Source organism: Podarcis bocagei (assembly GCF_964188305.1).
Source record: "Podarcis bocagei genome assembly, chromosome: 3".
NCBI classification, from domain to species: domain Eukaryota; kingdom Metazoa; phylum Chordata; class Lepidosauria; order Squamata; family Lacertidae; genus Podarcis; species Podarcis bocagei.
The window spans coordinates 105,512,813-105,526,839 of NC_138127.1; the positions used below are offsets into that span (position 1 = coordinate 105,512,813).

Genomic DNA, 14,027 nt, shown 5'->3' on the forward strand with positions numbered 1-14,027 from the left:
CAACCCATGTTCACATAACCAACTTGGCAGTGAAACCCAAACACTGCCTGGATGCATGAAAAGCAATGACTGCAGTTATCTGCTCCTGGGACTTGGGGATGAGGACTTCTGTCAAGAGGGATCTTGGGCAGATATGATGTGCTTGTTGAATGGTTTCTTTACATGTAAAGGTTCATCATTGTTCCACCCAATGTGTGTGTCTTTAAGGGGCCGGAACAAGGGCCAGAGCAAACTAACGAGACCCAGCTTTACAGCTGTGAAACATAGCAGGTGCTGCTGAGTTGTACTGATTAAACTGTGTCAGGAATTGGGTAGAGTATATAAGGAGCAGCACCTAGCTCTCCCATTACCCTGGGGGATGGGTTGGTGGTTGGGTCTGGTTTGTTGATGTATTGTAGTGTAAATGGAGTTTTTGTTTTTCTTATTAAAACCTTCTTTAAGTTATTTTTGAGTCCCTTTTTGATGCATGGTCTCCCCAGCAAGCTCTCTGCAGCGCTACCATACTGCAAAAAAAGCCAACAGTGCTTTCACTGGAGGTGGGTCATATTTAGTCTGAGATGCTTTTTTAAAAAAATGAAAAAATACAATTTTGCAATTGCAGTTTAATTTGTGTTTAATTAGATGATCTTTATTTCATTGCCTGCTTTCACAAATGGATTGATCGGAACCACTTCCACAAGCAAAGATCCAGAAGAATCAGCGTAGCAATCAGGCTTTCACACCTATGTATGTGGGCTGTTCACTGATGTCATTGAAGGGAACAGCATTGTGCATTGAAGCCACAGGAAGCTGGAAGAGTTAGACCAGACGGGCAGCGTTTGGTGATTCCCTTCTGGCAGAACCCTCCATTTCATCACACACTGATGTTTATCCTGAATACAAGAAAGAAGGAAATCTGTAATCGATTACACTTTCATGAGTCTGGAGTCAGATTGCTCACCTTCAGGAGATGAGGGAGGATCATAAAACTGTAGTGTTGGAAGGACTCAATGGAACATTTAAGGAATCTGTAGCAGAAAGGAAGAGGACATGCAGGCGCAGCCCCAGAAGAGCTCTCAGAGGAATTTGCAAGATCACTACTGACATCCCCTGGCCCATCCTGGATGTCAGGATGGGCCACTGAAAGTCACTGACTCTGAGGACTCCACCACACAAAGACCCAGGGAGACCTGAGGATCACCTTCTCCATTGCTGTAGAAGGTGATGGCATAGGCTGGATCCTCAAAGTGACATAGCATCTTACAGGAACGGTGATGCTAACTATTATTTTATCTTTAATTCTGATATTTATATTGCACCTTCTCCTGGAAAGAAAGATGGTCACTGATTTAGATGGAAAGGCATGGCGAGGAAAGTTCTGATTTGACTGAAGTTCTGGTCAACATCATCATTTTTTGATAGAATGGTCACGTTTAGAGGGGCCTTATTTATTTATCTGCTGTATTTTTATCTCTTTTTCCAAACATAAAAGAAAAAAACAAAGTAACTGTTCACTGGCACTTACAGATAGCATTTTTAAAAGACGGGAAAACAGCCCCTGATCTTAAACTTATAACCAAGAAAGGCAAGAATCAAAAATCTCTTTTCAATTTTTCTCCTTATACATCTGTGCTTTTATTTTCTGTGTTTATCTTTTGAACTGCCCTGGGATGTTTTGATGAAGCTTGGTATATAAGTCAAATAGATAATATAATTAAAAATAGTTTTATATGAATAGTTTTATATGAAATGAGTAGAGATATTTGTACCCCAGTCTCCTTTGGGAAGAAGAGCAGGATAAAGTTCAGTGAATGTACACCTGGATGGAGAGCCAAAAGTGACCTGGAGATCAACTGGTCCCACCCTTGCTCAATGCAAGATCTTCAATGACAAGTTCCCTCACAGATTGTCACTCAAAACCTGCTTCTTTGTTATTTCCACCCCTTTGTTTCCAGTCCTGCCCTCTGGAAAAATATCCCATTGCAGCCTGGCAAATATTAACCTCCTCTTTTCCAGGTTGAAGATGCTGAGCTCCTCCAATATTCCTCAAAAGAAACAGCTTTCAAATCTTGTACCTTTCTGGTCACCAACCTTGGAAAACACTCAAATCAGTCGTTTACCATCTTAAAACCTGGGTTCAAGTACATCAATTGGTAATAAGGCCCCAAAAACCCTAAAGAACTATTTTGAACTTAATATGATCCAAGGAACGGAAACAAGGGTTATTTGGGATGTCAGCAAAGCAGTAATGAGAGGGTTTCTGATACAACAAAATTCAACTAGGAGAAAGTCACAGAATGAGAGAAAAGATAAAATTATGGAACAACTAAAAGACAAAGAGAAGAAGCTCAGAGGAAACCCAAAGAATTTGCAGATTCAAAAAGAAATTAAGGTCTTACAGGTTCAATATTCACAGTTTGTAAATCAAGAAATAGAATGGAAGTTGAGAAGGATGAAACAAAGAAATTTTGAATCTGCAAATAAATGTGGGAAATTATTAGCCTGGCAATTAAAGAAGAGACAAAAGCAAAGTACTATCACAAATATTGTAACAGAAGAAAAATCTGTAGAGAACCCTGTAGACATAAGAAAATATTTTTACAAATATTATAAACAACTGTATAAGAAGGACAAAGAGGATTTGGTAAAAATTGAGAAATTTATAAAGACTAATGGTTTGTAGCAGATTCTGGAAAATAAAAAGATCCTATTAAAAGGTTCAGTTACAAGACAGGAAGTGGAACAGGCAATAAACTCAATGCAACTTGGCAAGGCACCGGGACCTGGTGGTCTATCAGCAAAATATTACAAGACACCGAAAGCTTGGCTTATTCAACCCCTGGTAGAAGTATCTAATTTGATTTTACGAGAGGGCAAAGCTCCTGAAACCTGGAAGGAAGCTTATGTCACTCTGATTCCTAAACAGGGTCAAGATAGATCCAATGTTAAAACCTATAGACCAATCTCCCTACTCAATGTGGATTATAAAATGTTGGCAAATATAATGGCTAACAGGCTAAAGAAGGTTTTATCTAGGTATATCCACAAGGACCAGGCAGGATTTCTGCCTGGAAGACATATGAAAGGCAATATTAGAAATGTGGTGGATATCCTGGAAAAGCTGGTAGCAAGGAAGAGTTGTAAAGCAATGTTAATGGTTATTGATGCAGAGAAGGCCTTTGACAATGTATCTTGGAGTTTTATGCTATATAATTTTGAGAGTATGGGGGTGGGCCAATATTTTTTAAATGGTATTAAAGCGATTTTTAAAATGGTATCAGGAACAAAAAGCTAAAATTATTGTAAATAATGTGGTTTCGGAGGAAATTAGAATTGAGAAGGGAACCAGGCAAGGGTGCCCACTTTCCCCCTCTGCTGTTTATTTCAGTTCTAGAGGTCTTGCTAAGTATGATTAGAAAGAATGAACAAATTAAAGGTATTACAGTAGGAACCAAACAATATAAATTAAAAGCCTTTGTGGATGTTCTAGTATTGACATTACAAGCCCCAGACTGCAGTGCAGTTAAGGCACTGGAGCTGATACAAGAGTTTGGACAGGTAGCAGAATTTAAACTAAACAAAAGCAAAACCACAGTACAGTGGTACCTTGGGTTACAAACGCTTCAGGTTACATATGCTTCAGGTTACAGACTCCGCTAACCCAGAAATATTACATCGGGTTAAGGATAAGAACTTCAGGATAAGACCAGAAATCATGCGGCAGCAGCAGGAGGCCCCATTAGCTAAAGTGGTGCTTCAGGTTAGGAACAGTTTCAGGTTAAGAGCAGTTAAGAACATATGAACATCCACGGTATCAAAATTCCCTGTGGACAGATGAAAACCTTGAGGCTCTAATGCTTAAAAGAAGATGCAGAACCTAGAAGTGCTGCATCAGAACTGAATCCAACCTTTTACTTAAAGAAACAGAGTTAATATTATATGAGTATATTATCAGCTACTCTGATCCATAAACTCATTGGTGACTATTTTTTTTAGCACATGCAAAGGCCTGCTTCTGCTTCCTCCAGTGAAGATGTAGAGTGTAGATCAGGAAATCAAGATTATAAAGGAGCAAGCATTCACAAGTAAGAGGGAACACCAACTCAATGGATATGACTTACTTCCCCAGAGTCCTTCCGAGGATCTAAAGTCCGGAGGTTTGTCTGTGCAAAAGATAGAGAAGTAAATTGTCATTATTTGAGAGGACTTCCTGTGCAAAAAGAAACATTAATTTGATGTCCGTTTTGTTTTGAGCATTGGAATGGCACTTTCAAGTATGAGAGCCTGAGGTCCTGGACTAGGAAATGGGAGACCAGCCTTCAAATCATCATGGAGCTCCTTGGGTGGCCTTGGGTCAGTCACTCACTCTCAGCCTGGTCTACCTTGCAGGGTTGATGTGAGGATTAAATTAGAAGCCATTTTGTGGTCCATGGAGAAAAAGGTGGGATATATATGCCATTCATAAATAAATTTCCAAAGCCTTCTGTAACAGCCAGTCAGTATTATTATGTCCCATGAATACCGATGGGGAGATCGAGGCTGAAAGTGAAAGTGTGGTTTACTTGAGGCCAGCTGGTGAGCTCATGGTGGAGTTTTACAGATTTGGATTGTCAGGCATGGGAAGTCCTGATTTGACTGATCAACACAATCAATTTTTCATAGAATGGTTGGTTTGAGAGGCATCTTGTTTATATAAATATTACTGCATTTTTATCTCTTTTGCAAAACAAAACAACTCAATGGATATCACTTACGAATACAGCAGGGGTCACTGCTGCTACAGGAGCCCCATGGGATTATTCCATATGGACATTCCATAAATGCTGGGAATTGGCAAGATCCATCATATAAGTCACAGTCAAGTTGCAATGTGTAAAAGAGAAGGGAAATAAAAAATAATTAATTGGGCAAAGGGGTTGCCAACTACTTTTTTTCCTAACCAGAACCCTGCATATTTAATGGGATTGCCTACTTTTACAGGCTCCTGCTGTCAGTATTTTCATTCTCCTGTTGCTGGATGTGTGATTGTTACATCACTTGTCTGTTTTTACATTCCATGCTTGGAAAGTGTGGGAACGGATGCCAGTCCTTATCTCTTCCGTGGGATTGTACTTTTGTACTTGCTCTCTCTCTCTCTTGGACAAGGTGTGAGAGGACACCATGATTGGTTTGTCCTGGATATATTGCTTAATAAATTACTTAGATGCCACACCTCACAGCCTCAGCTTCCAGCTATACTCTGCTGCTTGAGTGTGCACATATCTTTGGGTATGTGTCACTGCTGCACACCGGGACTGATGAGTTATGTCCGTTCCATGCTGCATTCTGGAGAGAAGATGCCTGGAGAGGTTGCTCAGATCTGGGGGCTATGCGTGTCACACCTTCCCCCCCCCCCGGCACTTCTGACAATGGTCATGGGCCCAGAGGCTGTGCGTATCGGAGGACTGTCTCATTGATTGATGAGATATGTGGCTCTGAGTTCAGCAAGCTCTGTTTGCCATAGTCTCGTGGCAAGCTCTGCTTCCTCCAGTGAAGATGCAGAGTGTAGATCAGGAAATCAGGAATATAAAGGAGTAAGCACTCACAAGTAAGTGGGACCATCAACTCAATGGATATGACTTACTTCCCAAGAGTCCTTTTGCAGATTTGGATTGTCAGGCATGGGAAGTCCTGATTTGACTGATCAACATAATCAATTTTTCATAAAATGGTTGATTTGAGAGGCACCTTGTTTATATATATATTTATTCAATGCATTTTTATCTCTTTTGCAAAGCAAAAGAACTCAATGGATATCACTTACTACTACAGCAGATTCCATTGTCGCCACAGGAGCCCCATGGGATTTTCCCATAAGTACAGTTTGTAGTTGCTGGGTATTGGCAAGATCCTCCAAACGTTTCACAGAAAAGTTGCCCTGTGTAAAAGAGAAGGGAAATAAATTCTTTTAAAGGCAGCAAAGGGGTTTCCAACCACTTTTTCCCAATCTAGAACCATGCGTATTTAATGGGATGACCAACTTTTACAGGCTTCTGCTGCCTCAAAATAAGCAAGGGTCAGATCGGTCCTCCTTCGCTAAAAAAACTCCAGCTGATTCCTGAACCTTGTAAGGGTGCGGACACTGAGCTGGACCCAGCCACTTGGGTGGCATATAAATCATAAAATTATGATGATGATGATTACTGCTCTTGGGATTTTTTCTGCACAGCCAACAAGCCTATATCCTGCAGGTTGTTAATGGAAGGTTCTTAATGCAAGGAGAGAAAAATTAGGAGATAATGCACCCACAGAACCACATAACTGGCAACTATGTCAGCCTTCATGCCATTTTACAGCCTTCATTCCTTTGCTTTCAACATCTGCTAATCAGAATTACAGCTGTTCTGAGCTTCAGAAATACCTTGCCATTTGTGCCCTCCCTGAGAATGGTATTTTCTGGAATCTCCCCAGTAGTGTTGCCAATGTGTCTTGCTCAGCTCACACCCAAATGTGCTGGCTATAGTCTTTCTCAGCTACCAGCTAGGTGAGGAGGGGGTAAGACCCACTCATTCGGCCAGGGGAAACAATCTCTTCATTGGCTGTGAAACTTGCCTGGTTAGGTCCATAATGGAATCCTTCACCAGATTTTTACTCTTCCTAGATCCAGGACCTCTGGAATTAGAAAAGACTGGCGGGATCATGCACACTAACCCTTCTAAACTCACAGCAATATAAATGACCACCATGGAACTTGCCTTGTGGCTCAGTCTGTATCCAGAACATTTCTGCTTTTGCAAAAGTCATGTATTCAATTTCAATATTAAATATATTGTTAAATACTTTCCTCCTCCACCACCCCTTTTTAAGCAGCCAGATAGAATAGGAAGCACCCAATTCATGCTGTTGTTCCACCTACACCAGTTTCTCAGGGTCTCCAGCAGGGGAAATACCTGGGATTGAAGCTGAGACCTTCTGCATTTCCAGCAGCTACTCCCTTCCTCTGCCCTCTTACCTGCAACAACGTGGAAGAGGATGAACACCAGAGTAAAGCTCAGGTAGAGGAACCTCATGGCAGCAGTTTCCTCTGAGATCTCTGCCAAAGGGAAGGCACTCTAAGGCAGAAGGAAGTGGAGTTTGGATGGAACAAGGAGGTTCTCTCTACTTATAGTGTTGCAGTGCCAAATCCGGTAACTGTCAGAATAGCATCTGAACCCTCCAGGCCCCATTCTCTTAACTCACCCTAAGCCATTTATTTATCTTGCACATCATCCTAAGATTTACCCACATAATCACCTTTTTCATATATTGACAATCTGTACTGTGCTCCAGGCTACAAACAGGTATTTTGTGCAACTCTCAGCATCCAAACTCTTCTCCCTTAACTCATCCTATGCAATTGATTCAATTTCGAGAACTTCCTAATATTTACCTGCAGAACAGCCTTTCTCCTGCTCTTTTCTTTCCATATCAGTTAACAGATTTCCTCTCATCTCACAAAAGCTGTTGCCAACTTAAAGGAGCCTGGATAGAAAGGAAGTGGAATTTTGGGTAAGAGCTCGGCTGTAATGCAGTTTGATACAACCTTTTTGGGTTGGACTGTTCAGTTTGACTGCAGTTGCCATACCAACCAAGAAAGAATCTTTTCAGTGTGCTTTTCTCCTGGTCTGCACATTTTTAGATTTCTTTTGCTTAACAGGCTTGTTTTTGTGATTCATGTACTTTTATGTCCATTGCCACCATTATAGGCTTCCCACACAAACACCCACATAAATCAATGACTTCATCCCATCATTCATAAGTTAGAAACACAAGCAGGAACAAGAAATGCAAGAATTAACAAAAAGAAAGAAACCACCAAGAAGATAGCAGAAACATTGTTTAAATTGTTTTGATCAGTTGTACTCTGCTTTTCAGTCAAAAGGTTCCCAGAGTGCCTTATGTACAATTTTAAAAAGTCTGGTGGAACGTTCCATTAGGAGGTCCATCTTTCCTGAACTGCTTGCATCTCCCCTGGGAGCCTGTCCACTTTCCTGTGCACAGATGGTCATCTGTCATGGATGCTTAATAATAATAATAATAATAATAATAATAATAATAATAATAATTTTTATTTATACCCCGCCCTCCCCAGCCAAGGCCGGGCTCAGGGCAGGTAACAAGCAATAATAAAAACAGAGACTTCCGGGTTGGCGCGACCTGCTAATGGCGGATTCCCTCCGAGCTCCGGAGGGAATCGGCTTAGCAGGGGGTTGGGTCTTGCCGTGCCGGCGACACGGGGACCCTTAAAAACCACGGGCACGGAGCCCGTGGACATGGTGACTCGGCGGGCACCGTAAGCGCCCTCCTGACTCGTGAAGGAGCCTTTTTAAAGGCTACGGAACGGGTGCCGGGGAGCGGCGTGGTCCTGTGAGTCCTCCGCTTCCCCTGCTGAGCGAAGCCGCATGCCATTTTTCGGACAGCGCTGACTTCTTCCTATTAAATTTGGACTTAAAAGCAAGAACAACAACCCGTGAGTAATTTGAAAATTGGATTACAAATATTTCGGCTTTGGATTTGGCACGAGCGGGGGAGGTGAAAAAAAAGGAAGTCCGTCTCCCCCCTATTGTAAACAGTTCAAAGCAAGGACCTGTCAACTAAGGTTGCGGGAAGAATTGTCGTGATTGGATAAGGATATAAATTCCACGGATTTAAAGGACTAAGTTAATGTGCTGGAGGACTAGAGTTTACTTTGTTTGGATTAAGTACCACTTTTCTCAAACCCGGGAGTAACCCGTGTAAAGAGCCTGCTGAGGATCTACAGGAACTTTTGACAGCTGTCAAATTAGCTGTCAAAGTTGGAAAAACTGAAAGCTGAAACTCTAACCGGTTATATTGCTACAAAATATTGAAAGCAAAGAAAGATTGATACAAATAAATCTGACTTTTGGATCGGAAGGGAAAAGAACACTAAATAACCAGAATCCCTCTAGATGGGATTCTTGGACATTACAAGAATGGAACTAAAACAGGGAATACAGGAAATACGTGCTGGCTTGGAAAAGCTGACCTTTCTCGTGGGAAAGTTGCGAGAGATGAATGAGAAAGGCCTTGTTTTGTCTACGAGCCCTTCAAACCCGAAGCTAACTGAAAATATACCTATTGAATTGGAAAGGGACTCGATGTTCAAAACACAGGCAGCTGGACAAGAAAAAGAACCAAAGATTGAGGAGGAAAAGACATCTGCCAAACAGGAGGAGCTGAAAGAAGGGATGGCTGAGACGTCACAGAAGAGAAAAGAGAGCTGGAGACCTGCCAAGAAGAACTTTAAATTGACCAAGGTGAAAGTTGGATTATTTGCGACATATGGATTTATGAAACAGAGTTGGAGCACCACCTTTAAACAAGTAGGCCTCGCTGGAAGAACCATGGTCAGCATTGGGAAAATACTTCTTCGATCCTGGGTGTTTAGTATGAGAGACATTCGAAGAAACCGGCTGAAAGGGACTGAGAGAGATTTGCGTGCCTCGGACGTAAGATCACCAGGCTAAAAAGATGGACTAATTGGATTTTGGTTAGGGATTGAAACCGGGGAGAGAAGGGTGGGATCTAGAAGTCTGAAGGGGGTTTGTTTTTTGTTTTTGCAGTATAAAAACTATAGGTTTTTTATTATTACAAGAATGGGGAATCCGTGGAGGGGAAATAGTGGCAACCTTAGGAAAGGTATCTTTTTTAATTTTATTCTTACATCTCTGTTTCCTCTCTTTATATAGGGTCAAGGTATATATTTTAAAAACTGCTAAGGTATAACAACGAATTAAAGTTTAATTCTACTACAAAAAATTATTTTAATTAAATTAGGGTTAAGTGATTTTAATAAACTATGTTTCAGGACATTAAGGGAAAAATTTGCTTGAATAAACAAACAATTGGAGTTGGAATACAATAAGGGGAGACGTGGGGAAGTCTTGAAAAGAAGTTACTGAAAATGAGTGTTAAAAGGTGGAAATTTTCTTTGTTGTTTTTTGTTTTTTCTTTTGGTTTTCTTACTCTTTTCTTCTTTCTTTTTTTCTTTTCTGTTCTGTTATTTGTAACCTTTTGAAAATTTAATAAAGATTATTATAAAAACAAGCAATAATAAAAACAAGTTGAATGATTACAACTTAAAAACAAAATTAAAATACATTAAAATATTGAAACATTAAAATATTAAAATGTAGCCTCATCGCAGGAGGAGAAAGGAAAAGAAAAAAGAGAGGGAGGGAATCAAATTGGCTCCAAGGCAAAGGCCAGGCGGATCAACTCTGTCTTACAGGCCCTACGGAAAGAAATCAGATCCTGAAGGGCCCTGGTCTCATGAGGCAGAGTGTTCCACCAAGCCGGAGCCAGAGTTGCAAAGGCCCTGGCTCTGGTTGAAGCTAATCTAATTTCCTTAGGGCCCGGGACCACTAGGGTGTTGAGGCTCTCCGTGGAGCATACCGGGTGAGGTGGTCCCGTAGGTACGGGGGTCCTAGGCCGTGAAGGGCTTTAAAGGTCAAACTCAGCACCTTAATCTGACCCTGTACTCCACCGGATGCCAGTGCAGCTGGAAAAGCACTGGGTGACTATGCTCCCATGGCAGAGACCCCATCAGGAGCCTCACTGCAGCATTCTGCTCCCGCTGGAGTTTCTGGGACAGCTTCAAGGGCAGCCCCGCGTAGAGCAAATTACAGTAGTCAAGCCTAGAGGTGACTGTTGCATGGATCACTGTGGCCAGGTCAGGACGGGAAAGGTAAGGGACCAACTGCTTGATGTGGCGAAGGTGTAAAAATGTCGCCTTGGCTGTTGCTGTAACCTGCACCTCCATGGAAAGGGAGGCGTCAAGGATTACACCCAAATTCTTAACAGAAGGCAATGGCACTAATTGGGCCCCGCAGAGAAGGGAGTTGGTCCCTCATCCCCATGCCATCCCGACCCAGCCATAGGACCTCTGTCTTCAAAGGATTTAGTTTCAATCTGCTCCCACGAAACCATCCAGCCACAGCTTCTAAGCATCTGGTCAGTGTGTTCGGGGCCGAGTCGGTGTGGCCAATCCATCAGCAGATAGAGCTGAGTGTCACCAGCATATTGGTGACAGCCCAGCCCAAACCTCCGGATAATCTGGAGTGGCGCGACGACATTTCCCTCCCTGGTGCCACCCTAAGGAGCCCTTAGCTCCTTAGTCACCACTACCTAAAAGGCCCTCTGCCTGCTTCCCTGTAACCTCACCTCTCCCAATGAAGGAAACCCCAGAAGGTCCTTGAAGCTGGACCTCTATGTCTAGGCTGAATGGTGGGGGTAGAGATGCTCCTTCAGCTATACATCCACAATGGGATCATTGACTGGTTAGGAAGACTCCAGGGAGGAAAAAGAAATCAGTAATAGAAAGATGAAGCAATGTTAGGAAACCAAGTTGGGGTAATGGGCAGTGAAATAGACTGAGGAAATTAGTGTCCTTTTTTTAAGGCGGGAGGTAGGGTCAATGGCTACCATGAGTGGGTTCAGCCTATCCTCATGCTGCTAATAATTACCTCTCCCTCTCTCTTTGGCTTCAACCCACACAGAATAAACCAGGGCTTATGGGAATTGAAGTTTATACTGCTGGGAATTGTAGTCCAACAACAATCGGAGGCCCAGTAGTACGGTATGCCTGACGTCAAGATGACTAGAAATGGAGATTGCTTATCCATCAATAGTCCTGATTCAACTGGGACATCCCAGGTTTACAGAAGCTATCCTAGCTTCTGATTGGATGTCCCGTTTTTGATGCTCAGCTCCTTTGAAAGTTCAGCACCCAGATGAATGTCTTTGGTTGAAAAAGGTGGCTGTGCTGTAGCCCATGGAGGTGGAGGAGGGGGAGCTGCTGGTGATGCAGGTCAGGTTGCCCCCACTGGACCCATTAGCCAAGCTTCCTCTGCCCAATGCTGCCCCCACTGGAGGAGAAGGAGGCAATGAACGGGGGTTAGAGAGGGGAAGCCCCAGCTCATTTGCCCGGGAGTATGGCACTGAAAGACGCACGTCCCAAGTTTAATTGGCCGAATGTTGGAGGGTCTGAGATTTTGTTATCTAACCATCCATCCATGTTCCCTGTGTTAATGTTTGGTTGTCTGAGGATATTCCTGTAAGAAATTACGGTAAACTGGGCTTCCCCCCAGTTTTGCCTGGTCTTACCATAGCCCAGAGTTCAGGAGACACCTTCTCCTGGACAGCAACATGGACAGGCATGGAAAGTCCTTATTTGACTGAAGCTCTGGTCAACATCATCATTTTTGGGTCAGGTTTAGAGGGACCTTCTTTATTTATCTATTCCATTCAGATCTCTTTAACTCAGGTAAATATGCTCTGAGTGTATTATCAGCTACTCTGATATATAAAGTGATTGATCACTATTTCCTTTAGCAGGAGCAAAGCCCTTCTTCTCCTTACTCCAGTGAAGATGTAGAGTGTAGATCAGGATATCAGAATGAAGAAAAAAGCAATAATTAAAAGCATTATTTATTCTAAAAAAAACCATCTGAAAAAGCAACATTTCTGCTGAAGAGACTCGAAGGCTCATCTACTCCAACCTCTGCAATGCAGGAATCTCAGCTAAAGCATCCATGACAGATGACCATCCAACCTCTGCTTATAAACCTCTAAGGAAGGAAAGTGCACAGGCTCCCAGGGGAGATGCAAGCAGTGCAGGAAAGATGGACCTCCTAATGGACCGCTCCACCAGACTGCCTCTTGGGAAGAGATAGGAAGTAGGGCTCATGGCATCTGCTTTTGCTGGAGGCCAAGCTGAATCAGGCACCTCCTGGACCTGAACTTGGTCTGCTGGCCATGATTATGTAGCAATTGGTAAGGAGTTCAGGTTTTTTTTTCTCCTCTTCCCTTCCTGTCCTTTTCTGCTTGTGTGCCATTTTTGGCTTTTTGTTTTTTAAATTGTAGATAAGCCACTCTGGGAGCCTTTTGACTGAAAAGCAGAGTACAACTGATCAAAACAATTTAAACAATGTTTCTGCTAACTGTTGTATCCTTATATCTTCTTGGTGGTTTCTTTCTTTTTGTTAATTCTTACATTTCTTGTTCTTGCTTGGTTTTATAACTTATGAATGATGGGATGAAGTCGTTGATTTATGTGGGTGTTTGTGTGGGAAGCCTATAATGGCGGCAATGGACATAAAACTACATGAATCACAAAAACAAGCCTGTTAAGCAAAATGCATCCAAAAAGGTACAGACCAGGAGAAAAGCACACTGAAAAGTTTCTTTCTTGGTTGGTATGGCAACTGCAGTCGAACTGAACAGTCCAACCCAAAGAGGTTGTATCAAACTGCATTACAGCCGAGCTCTTACCTGAAATTCCACTTCCTTTCTATCCAGGCTTTGTGAAGCTGGCAACAGCTTTTGTGAGATGACAGGAAATCTGTTAACTGATATGGAAAGAAAACAGCAGGAGAAAGGCTGTTCTGCAGGTAAATATTAGGAAGTTCTCCAAATTGAATCAATTGCATAGGATGAGTTAAGAGAGAAGAGTTTGGATGCTGAGGGTTGCACGAAATACCTGTTTGTAGCCTGGAGCTGTTTTCCCTTTGGCAGAGATCTAAGAGGAAATTGCAGCAAATACCAACAACCTCAGATATGCAGATAGAGGTCCAGCTTCAAGGACCTTCTGGCGTTTCCTTCACTGGGAGAGGCGAGGTTACAGGGAAGCAGGCAGAGGGCCTTTTAGGTAGTGGTGACTAAGGAACTAAGGGCATCAGCGTGGTATTGATGCCCTTAGTTCCGGTTGACTACCTTGGGGAAAAGTTGGGAGAGAATTGTCTAAACAAAGTGGCATGGATATGTGTTCCTATGTGTTGAACTTTAGATATCCTTTTCTGCTCGTGTTTTATTTTACTTCGCATCTGCAATTATACTTGGCTATGTTATGAATTAATGTATGTTAATTAAAGATGAAAAGAACGAAAGACCCAGATCAAGATTGAACCTGAGATCTTGATCATTAGGCAACCATAGCCCTCCTGACTCTTCATTTTTTTCCCTACCCCCCATCCCACACTCCCTGGCACCTCCCTAAGTTCCTTCTCTAA

The 14,027-nt window shown here is 42.4% G+C and overlaps 1 long non-coding RNA gene across 1 annotated transcript; it reads right to left on the bottom strand.

The window, feature by feature from the left end:
* Positions 1 to 601: 601 nt before the first annotated feature.
* On the bottom strand, positions 602 to 5,283 carry LOC308584275. The gene is made up of 4 exons (XR_014006731.1): positions 4,952 to 5,283; positions 4,734 to 4,802; positions 4,101 to 4,142; positions 602 to 872 (listed from the first exon to the last, which is right to left on the bottom strand). It is a non-coding gene; the product is annotated as an uncharacterized lncRNA (long non-coding RNA).
* Between the last annotated feature and the right edge of the window lie 8,744 nt (positions 5,284 to 14,027).